Below are 9,519 nucleotides of genomic sequence, written 5' to 3' on the forward strand. Positions count from 1 at the left end.
CCCACACCACGGGCTCCTCCCTGCCCCAAAGTGAGGACAGCCACACAGGGAAGACAGGTCACCAAGTGGGAACACCCAGTGTGGTTCCGCCCCTTGCCTGGTTTTGGACCCTGTGAATCGGTGCCCGGCCTCTCTCTGGAAACACACCCACACGCAGACCGCGGGCACTACAGCTCCAGGGCCGAGGCCTGCGGACCTGCCCAGGGTACAGGTTTCTTCCCAATCTCCATGACCACCTGTCTTGCCCTCAGAGCCCCACCAGCAAATGACACAACCAAATGCACGAAAACCCTGTGCAGTGGGTTGAATGGTGGTCCCCAAAAGATACACACACATCCTCACCCCCAGAGCTCGTGACTGTGACCTCATTTGGAAAAAGGGACTTTGCAGTCTTGAGTTCAGGTCTCAACACGAGGTCATCCTGGATCAGGGTGGCCCTAAATCCAATGACAAGTGTCCTTATAAGAGAGAGAAGACCACACACACACACACACACACACACACACACACACACACACACAAAGAAGAAGCTATGGGAAGAGGAAGCAGAGACTGGAGTGATGTGGCCACAAGCTGAGGGACACCTGGAAGCCCCAGATGCTGGAAGAGGCAGGACTGACCCTCCCCTAGACCTCTGGAGGGAGCACGGCCCTGCAGCACCTGGGCCGGGACTTCTGGCCTCCAGACTGTGGGAGAATAAACTGTTGGTTTAAGCCCACTGGCGGGGCCCTGGGAGATGGGGTGGATGGACTCGGATCGCAGCCTGGCCAGAGCCAACTCACTTCAGATCGTATTCGCTGGGGTTGAAGTCCTGCCGCCGGCACGTGTCCTCAAGGACCTGGGGGTAAGATGGGAGGACCTGAGCCACTGTGTCTGGCCTGGTCACTTGGTTGGCAGGCACAGTGGCAGGGAGGCAGCTGAGGGCACAGAGCCCATCTCTCGGAGAACCGGTTGGCTCTTCAAGACAAAGCCTAGTACAAACCACATGATGGACCATCCACTCGGTAGCTCTGTGTGCCTCACCCACAAATCCCGTTCTTTGTCCCCCTCCTCGCTGAGCCTGACTTGTCACCCCAGCTCTGCTGGACAGCCTCCAGGACAGGACCCTACAGCCCATCACTACAGACATCTCCCTACACATATTCCAGACCCCTTTCTCACTTACAGAGAATAAAGTCCAAACTTGCTCCACCCCTGCCGGCCTCCTCCCCATGAGCCAAGTCCACAGAGCCAGCCCAAGCGGGTCCTGGGTGCTCCCCTTCTGTGCCCTGCACACAGTCCCCCCACCCCACCCTGGGGGCTCCTCCCAGCGGACCCTAATATGCGTACTATCCCCTACACAGCAGGGTTGAATGAACATTTTTAACGTAATGGATTCGGAGTCAACCAGCTGCCCTGGTGAAACTGCAGCGAATGACTCAGCAAGTCGGTTTCCAGGCACAGAGGCCGTCACGCCCAGCCACGGCGGACGTGGGCCGGAAGACACCCGCGGGATGGGGACTCGGGCCGGGACCCTGTGAGGCTGGCTCGTGCGCACGGCAGACGCGGTGGGGGCGAACGAGGTGCCGCCCCTCGCCCCAGAGCCCCACGCCTTCAGCCGAGCAGGGACCGGAGAGCCCCGGACCCCGGCGCGGAAGTGAGAGGGCCCTCGGCGGCCGGAGGCCGCGTATTGGCCGCCTCGGGCCCCGCCCCCAGCCCCGCCCGGGCCCCGCCCCCGCCCGGAGCCAACCGCAGGAGCGGGCCGGACCCCGCCGCCCGACCCCGCCGCCCGCGGCCGCACCTGCAGAAGCACGGTGCTCGGCGTCACCTTCACCGTGTGGCGCCTCCCGTTTGGGGCCAGCACCGACACCGCGGAGCCCCCGCCGCCTGCCGGGGCCGCCATCTTCCGTTCACGTGACCCGCCGCCGCCCGCTCGGCTTCAAACAACTTTATCGGCAGGAGCCCGGACGCACAGCCACGCGGCCGTGGGGGCGGGACCAGCGCGGGCTTTCCGGGCCCGCCTCCGGCCACGCCCCTCCTGGCCCGGCCACGCCCCGGAGCCCGGGGCACGCCCCCGGGCCCGGCCACGCCCCGCCCCCGACGCCGCGACGGGGCCGAGGGAGCGCGTGCTCACAGCGCCCCGCGCCAAGTGGCCGCGGGTCTCCGCCTGCTGGCCGCTCTCGCGCCGCCGCGTGGAACCGACGGCAGGAAGAGGAAGGCCGCGCTGGCCGCGAGCGCGCCGAGGCCCGGGCTCCCTGTTCCCTCCCGGCCGGCCCGCCCCGGCCCTGTTCGCCCTGGCGATCCGGGCCCCTCCGCCGCAGCGGCCGCTCCCTGCTCCCGCCCCCGCCCCCTTTCCCCTTTTTGCGCACCTGCCCCGCTCCGTCCCCTGTGGTCACGTCTGCCGTGGCGTGGTGTGAAACTCAGAGGATGGCTGAGGGTAAAGGCTTCAGACCGGGGAGAGCAGATTCAGCGACGGTCTCAGGTGAGCGTCCTGCTCTGCCAGCCTCTAGCCCGGCGCCGGAACTTGTCTGTGGAAAGTGGGGCAGGGGCGTGTGGGGGTCTGTCCCGCCTTCCTGTCCGCGTTGCGCCCAACTCCTAGGCGCCTGCACGCTGACAAACGCGGACACCCGCATGCACGCACAAGAAAACGGGGCCCTCTGCGTAGCCTCTGCGGCTCCTCCTCGCTGTCCGGAGGCCCATGCAAGTCTCGGCAACCTCGGGGCCTCGCGAGCCGCTCGCATCGTCCGGTCACCATGGGTCACTCCCCTCCCCTGAGGCCAGTGAGCATCACAGGATGTTGGAAATTTCACGTGGGGGCACTTTGGAGGGCATCTGGTCAAGCCCTCTTTACCCACTGGCTGAGAGAGGCGCCCTCTGACCTGCCCCTGCCTGCGGTCATTGCCTTGTCCTGTCACTCCGATCTGCGCCTGTGGGCCTCACCGTCTGCGTGTAGCTGGGCGCATGTGGCCTTGGAGCAGACCCATTTCTGACTACTGCCTGGTCAGGCTTTCCAGCCCCACCTTTCAGCCCATGGGGGCCCCACGTGCAGTTCTTTGGCAGCCGGGCCCCCTTGCTCCCCAAGTTGCCCCCAGCCTGGGCTCCCTAGTACGTCAGCCTTCGGGATTTCTGCAGAGCCTCACCTGCCTGCTGACTTCTGGGCCTGCTCACGTATTTACTGGCTGTCTCCACCCAGCAGCCTGGTCCGCCAGGCCCTCCACCACGCCACGCGCAGAGCAGAGCAGGGCCTGGCATGGGTGGCTGCTCTGCAGACATCTGTCAGGAGTGACCCTTGATGGAGAGACAAGCAACACTCAACCCCCCCCTAGTGCACCTTCCCCTCCTGCTGCGGGTTCTCACCTGGTGGGGACAGGGCACCCTGGCAGTGGGGGGTGAGAGAGGCAGGGCAGGCCCACCTCCCCTTGGTGGCCTGGGTAGGCCAGAGCTGGTGAAGACCAGGCGAGACCCTGTGAAGCACCTGTGAAAACAAGCGAGCCCCAGAGACGACCCCGGATGCTATATGGGGCCCTGGGGGTGCTTGACTCACAGCTTCACAAGCTTCCAGAGGCAGGAAACATCTAGAAATTTCCTTAGGCTCTTCCTTGAGCAGGGGTTTATTTCAGGCCAGTACCTAAAATTCAGGTGGCTGGACACAACAGGGCTACCACGCCCTCAGTGGGCCCAGTTCGAACCCTCAGGCGGGCGTGTGTGCAGGCTCTTCCTGGAAGGCAGCCTCCTGTGCTAGCCCTCCCCAGCCCTCACTGCAACGTGACACCTTCGCACAGGACTCTGCTCCAGCCTAGAGCTGCCCAGATTCCAGAACGTGTCACAGCAGAGGCCTTGGAGGTGACGTAGTGTCAGAGGTCATCTTGGGCAGGTTTGCAAGACCGCAAAAGGGAGCCTTCATGTGGGCGCTCCTGTATCTCAGGCCCTTTCCACAGCTCACATTTTTCTTTCCAAATCCAATATCTGAAAAAATAGTGAATCCAGATGCCCATTAATGTTCGTAGCAGTTTTATCCGGAACAGCCCGAATGGGACTGAGCCCACATGGGCTTCGGCGGGTGAGCAAGCCCACTCCCTGCGGCCCCCCCCCACCAGCCAGCAGGGGGGACGGCGCCCTGCTGCAGCACGAGGGGTCTCGGGCATACGCTGAGTTAGAGCCCATCCCCAAGGCTGCACACGTGCCGTACGATTCCACTTCAGCCACGGAGGACAAGTTCAAGGGAGCTGGGGTCGGGGGAGGGAGTGACGCGGGTGTAGGTATAGGACGGCAGCGCCTGAGACCGTCGTGGAGACAGGGCTGTCCCGGATGTTGACACACCAACCCGCCGGTGACGAGAGCGTACGACACGACGCGCACACACTGGGCACGGTGCAGCGCAGCGGGAAGAAGGTGGGTGCATCGTCTCCGTGCGAGATGTCGCTCTGTATCATTTCTCACGATCGCATGTGACTACAATCATCGCAATAAGAAATTTCAATTAAGCGATAACATCTACAAACAGGCTAAAATTTAATACAATAAACTACTTTTCAATGCGGCTCCATATCTCAAGCACGAAGGTGGACTACACTAACTTAACATCATGTCACGTTTGCTTCTCTTTCTGCGTTTCTATTTGCAGACGTATTTATATTTGAAAGTAAGTGGAAGAAATCCAGACACCTTCCCTCCAAACGGTTCAGCAGCACCTCCGAAGATGAGGCCTTTCTCCTAGGCCGTCACCCAACAACCGACAGTCACGGGTACAACGACATTATCTAGTACACGGCCCATGTTAGAACTTCCCTGGTCCCCAGACGGTCCTCTAGAGCTGACCGTCACATTGGCTTGGCCGTCGTTGCTTTGCACCCCGTTCATCGACTTCAGTCCGTCCATCCTGGGTCTGTTTTAACTTCTCAGGACACTGACATTTGTGAAGCATCCAGACCTGTTTCCTTTAGAATCTTCCACAGGCTGGATTTGCCTGAGACTTTCTTGGGGCTAAATGTTTTGGGACAATGCAGCAGTATAGATGACAGCCCATCAGAATATCCAAGACGTCAGTTCGTCCTGTCATGTGGGGATGTGACATCTACACTCTTTGTCTGCCAGATTCTTCCAGGTCCTTTGTAGAGTGAATAAGCCATAAATAGGATGTCTCCCCGGTAGCCACTTACCCAACAGTTTTGTCAGTGACGGTCCCTGCCTAAGCCCATCATTACATTTACCGTGACAAAATCATGACTTTTGTTGACTGAAAAACGATATCACCTAGGTGTTTTGTCACCAAAAGGATTTATTCGGGAAAAAGGATTTATGCAAGCCGGTACATGCAGACGGCAAGCCTCGTGCACACTCTGGCCGGCGTGTCAAGACGGGGGGCATTTATCCGAGGGAAAAGAAAGCAGATGGAAAGGGAAGTTAGAGCCACCGAGCCTTCGAATAAACAGAGTTCTTTCTGCAGGGCTCTCACGATCATGCGGGGCGCGAGACCTGCCCTCAGCCCCAGCTCCTCCCATCGCCCCCTTACTGACTGCGTTTGCCTCAACTTCTGGTTTGTCTTTAACACTTCCCAATTTTATCATTTCTTTTACATGTAATAGGCATTTTTTTTTTTTTTTTGGTCAAGAAAGGCTTCCCCTCCTTTTAAAAAAAATCCTTAAATATTAACATGAATCCATAGATTCTCTGTTTATGCAACTATTGTTTTCGATGCTCACATTGATCCAAATTGGGCCAGTGAGACCCCCTTCCAGCTGGCTTCAGTATTCCATTTTGGGGGGGGTGGGATGGTTTTTATTTTTACGTTATTTCAAACTTAGAAGGCGTTTTCAAAAACAACACAAGGCGCTCCCGTGCACCTTTCAGACAGACATCGCTCATTTCCATTCGCCTCGTTATTCCTCTCCCTCCACAGATATAACACTCTTCCCAAGCATTTGAGAGTGAGTTGGAGACGTTGCCTTTGCCACTAAATACATCAGTGTTCGGGCCGCCCTCTCGTAGAACTGCCAAACTGACGCGACGTCACATCGGGAAACCCGACCCCGGTGCCACACTCCGAGCTGACCCGCCCTCCCCCGTCTCGCTCTCATCTTTCCTGCTTCCTCTCTCGACGTAAGAAAGGTCCAAACCTTTGGAGGATTTTTAGGAGTCTATTTGAACCAAACTGATGACAATGGCCGACAAGCGAAATCTCAATGGATTGAGAAATTGCTCCGGAGAATGGCGGGTTCGCAGCTTCTTTTATACGTTAGAATCAAAGGAGGGGCCCGAATGAGGGTTCCATGAGGTCCTTGGGTGCTGGCTTAGGGGCCGCGGGAAAGCGAGGTGGGAAGTGTCTGGGATTGGATAAAAGTAGACGAGGGACACACTTCTTCTGCACAGGTCAGCACATGACAGAGAGTAATTAACATTTGCAGCACAGAGAGACTGGAATGCGGGCAGTGAGGTCACAGCGAAGGGTCTGTGGTCTGCGCCCCGCTGCCAGGGGCTGTGCCTTCAGGGCTCCGGAAAAGCAGGTCACTCTGGCATTCCAGCGTCATCTTAGACACACAAAGACAGCCGACAGGCTCCCGTGACGTGAAGACTGACCTTTGTTGAGGGAGCCACAGGCATAAGAAGTGACTACGTCCACGACCCGCTTTTGGTTAGGGACTTCCTGCTCGGCCCGTCCTGTGTGGCCGCTTTGGTCTCGGGTTTGCAGGGCCCACCATGCAGGCCCCCCAGACATGTCAGGGGGAGCTCGTGCCCTTTTTCGTCCACGCTTTTGACCTGTTCCCATGGCCCCGTGCACACCCTCACTTCTGCCTCACCGAACCCAGGCCTCCCCTGAGGCCAGAGCATCCCCTGCCCCAGCCCTTCAGAGAGGAGTGGGCTTTAGAAACCAAGGTCTGGAGCTGAGTGTGCTCGCAGCTGCTGGGGCGCCTCTGCTTCCGAGGCCGTCCCAGAGCACAGAGCTGGCACCCTGAGTTCACCCGGGTCGCTCTCACTCCGAGCCGCCCCTCAGTTTCTTCCTCCTCTTCCCGCATCCAGCGTTTGTATTTGGTTGATTCGTATGAAATTGCCAACATTCTACAAAAAATGGCCATGCCACACGGTTCGGCTGAACACCCCCTTCTCCATAGTGAGAACCCTCGCTCTTAGTACATGAAGATATTTTTTTGCTCTATTCCAAAATACCCTCCAAGTAGCTTCGGAATTCCTCCAGCCATCCTGCTACCAACCACAGACCCACTAAGGAAATTTCAAGATCCATTTCTAGTTATTTCTGTCCTCAGATTATATCCCACTAAAGAAGTACAGAGTGTTGTGTTCGAAAGTCCTTCGCGTGAATTCTGGTTTGTGTTTTCCGCTGCGTGGTCACGCTGATTTCACACACAGTTCAGCTCTTGTATTTCTAAACAGTTGTGTTCATCGGTATATTACTGCATTTTAGCGTCTTTTTTCATCCTATTTGACTTAATGTTATGTTTCGATTATGCAAAATATTTATTTCATTCAAAAGTGATACATATAAGACCAGACAGCCAGAATAAGGTGACTTCCTCCCTGTCCATTCCCACTCACCCCCCAGAAAGCCGTCTTTCAGGGCTGGGGTGACCCTCCTGTCCGTCTTTCAGGGCTGGGGTGACCCTCCTGTCCGTCTTTCAGGGCTGGGGTGACCCTCCTGTCCGTCTTTCAGGGCTGGGGTGACCCTCCTGTGTTCCTTTTTGCAAAGATGAGCACATGTGCGTATCAGGAAGCCGCGGGGACACAGATGCACATTCTTCTTCCTTCTCACACAACAGGTGACACAGGACGGACCCTCCTCGTGTGTTCTCTTCACCACAGCCCCTCCCACGACCCCGCTCAGGACCACCTCCAGCACACAGCGTCCCCGGGAGGGACATAATGTAGGATGTCGCCGTGGCTAGCAGCCCAGGGTGCGGTCAGGGCACAAGGCTCAGATATCCCTGCCTGCACCGTCCTGAGCTTTGAAACTTCCTGGCTGCCTAGACCTCTGCTCTTCATCTGCAAATCAGCGGCGAGAGCGCCAAATTCTGGGGACACGGAGGCTCAGCGCAGGTGAGGCCCGCAGGATATCACAGGCATGCAGGGCGTCCCCAGTGGGCTGCAGGTGAGGCCCGCAGGATATCACAGGCATGCAGGGCGTCCCCAGTGGGCTGCGGGGAGCCCAGAGCCCGGCCAGAAGGCAAGTTTGGGGTCTTCGCCCCAGGCCACACAGACCCCCCTCAGGTCTGGCCAGGCTGGACCTAAATGCTGAGGGCGGATGACAGGCATCACGTTCCTGTCATCATTAATGGGACCGGGACTGTATTTTCCAAAGAAGCTCTGTCTCAAACTGGTTTTATTAGGACCTCGGGTCATGTGTTACAGGTAAAAACATCCCCAGATGGCTTGGCAACCGATGTCCCCTTACCTGTCTCCTTGGGAAAAGGTGTGGCTCATTCACAGAGCAAGTGGCTTCTGAGGGCGCCCTCTGTGCTAGGCCCTGGGGGGAGGCACAGCCCCTTCGCCACACCACACTTACAATCCAGCCAAATGCACTTGAGGCACACGTACATGAATATGCGTATATGTTAATATATACATATGTATATATATAATTGTGGTAAAGTTGCATTTTTAATTTATCTTAAAATCTACTTCCCAATATAGATCCTTCTAGAAATTATCCGTATCATCAATAAGGCAGCGACTTCCCACTGTCCAGTGCCCGCCCGCACCTTCTCCTTGTTCTCTGCCCCCGACCTCATGTCGCCTCTGCCCCTGCCTCCGGAAGATGAGCCTGCTGTCTCGTCCTTGTGTCCCCTCTCAGGGACAGGGCTCTGTCGAGTGAATTTGTGACCACCGTGGACTCCTCCTACACCACCCCCTGCCCCACGCGTAGAGCTGTCCCCCATCTAGTATCAATTAGTGGCCTCCAGGCAGAGCGGACACCTGGGCAGGATAGAACCTCAGCTCACACTCACCTGTGCAAGAGAGGTCACACTATCGATTTCACGAAATGAGAGTCTAAGTTGCCACCCGGCCAGCGGGCAGAACAGTCGACGCCCTCGACGGGGCCCCTGCTGAGCCTCGCTGGCCTCCTCTGAGAAACGCAGCACGACACCCAGGTGGAGGCCGGTGGTGCCCCCGCAGAGCACGCTCAGCACTGTCCCCATCTGAGAGGCAAATGCAGCGGGGTCTGGACAGGGCAGGGATGGCCACCTTCCAGCTCCTCCCGCGGGCACCCTCCCTCCAGGCGGCTTCACAGCTGTTCCCAGGATCTGCTTTGAATTAAAACATGGCGTGGCCCTTTAAGAGAAGCATCCGCTGCCCCGCCGCCCGCCACCCCGCCGCCCCCTTTGATGTCGCTGGCGCTGAAAGGTTCCCAGGGGCGAGATCTGAGGGTTTGTTTCTGCCTCCCCAGAGGCCACGTGCGGATCACAGGGTGGGAGGGAGGGTGGGCCGAAGGTCACGTGGCGGGCCGGCCTTGCTGGTCTGCAGCGGCTGTTGCAGTAGGCGCTGGGGACCAGCCGGCTGCACAGATGGGGACCAGCCGGCCTGGAGCCT

The 9,519-nt window shown here is 58.1% G+C and overlaps 1 long non-coding RNA gene across 2 annotated transcripts; it reads left to right on the forward strand.

Annotated features, from left to right (window-relative positions):
- Positions 1-2,072: 2,072 nt before the first annotated feature.
- Positions 2,073-9,224, forward strand: LOC105301134. Of its 2 annotated transcripts, XR_896698.2 has the most exons (4): positions 2,073-4,371; positions 5,879-6,193; positions 7,752-8,028; positions 8,081-9,224. It is a non-coding gene; the product is annotated as an uncharacterized LOC105301134 (long non-coding RNA). The 2 variants fall into 2 exon arrangements; XR_002783588.1 differs by lacking the exon at positions 8,081-9,224 and having other exon boundaries at positions 7,752-8,072.
- The last annotated feature ends 295 nt before the right edge of the window (positions 9,225-9,519 follow it).

The sequence above is a fragment of the Pteropus vampyrus genome, unplaced genomic scaffold (genome assembly GCF_000151845.1).
Source record: "Pteropus vampyrus isolate Shadow unplaced genomic scaffold, Pvam_2.0 Scaffold227, whole genome shotgun sequence".
Classification (NCBI taxonomy): domain Eukaryota; kingdom Metazoa; phylum Chordata; class Mammalia; order Chiroptera; family Pteropodidae; genus Pteropus; species Pteropus vampyrus.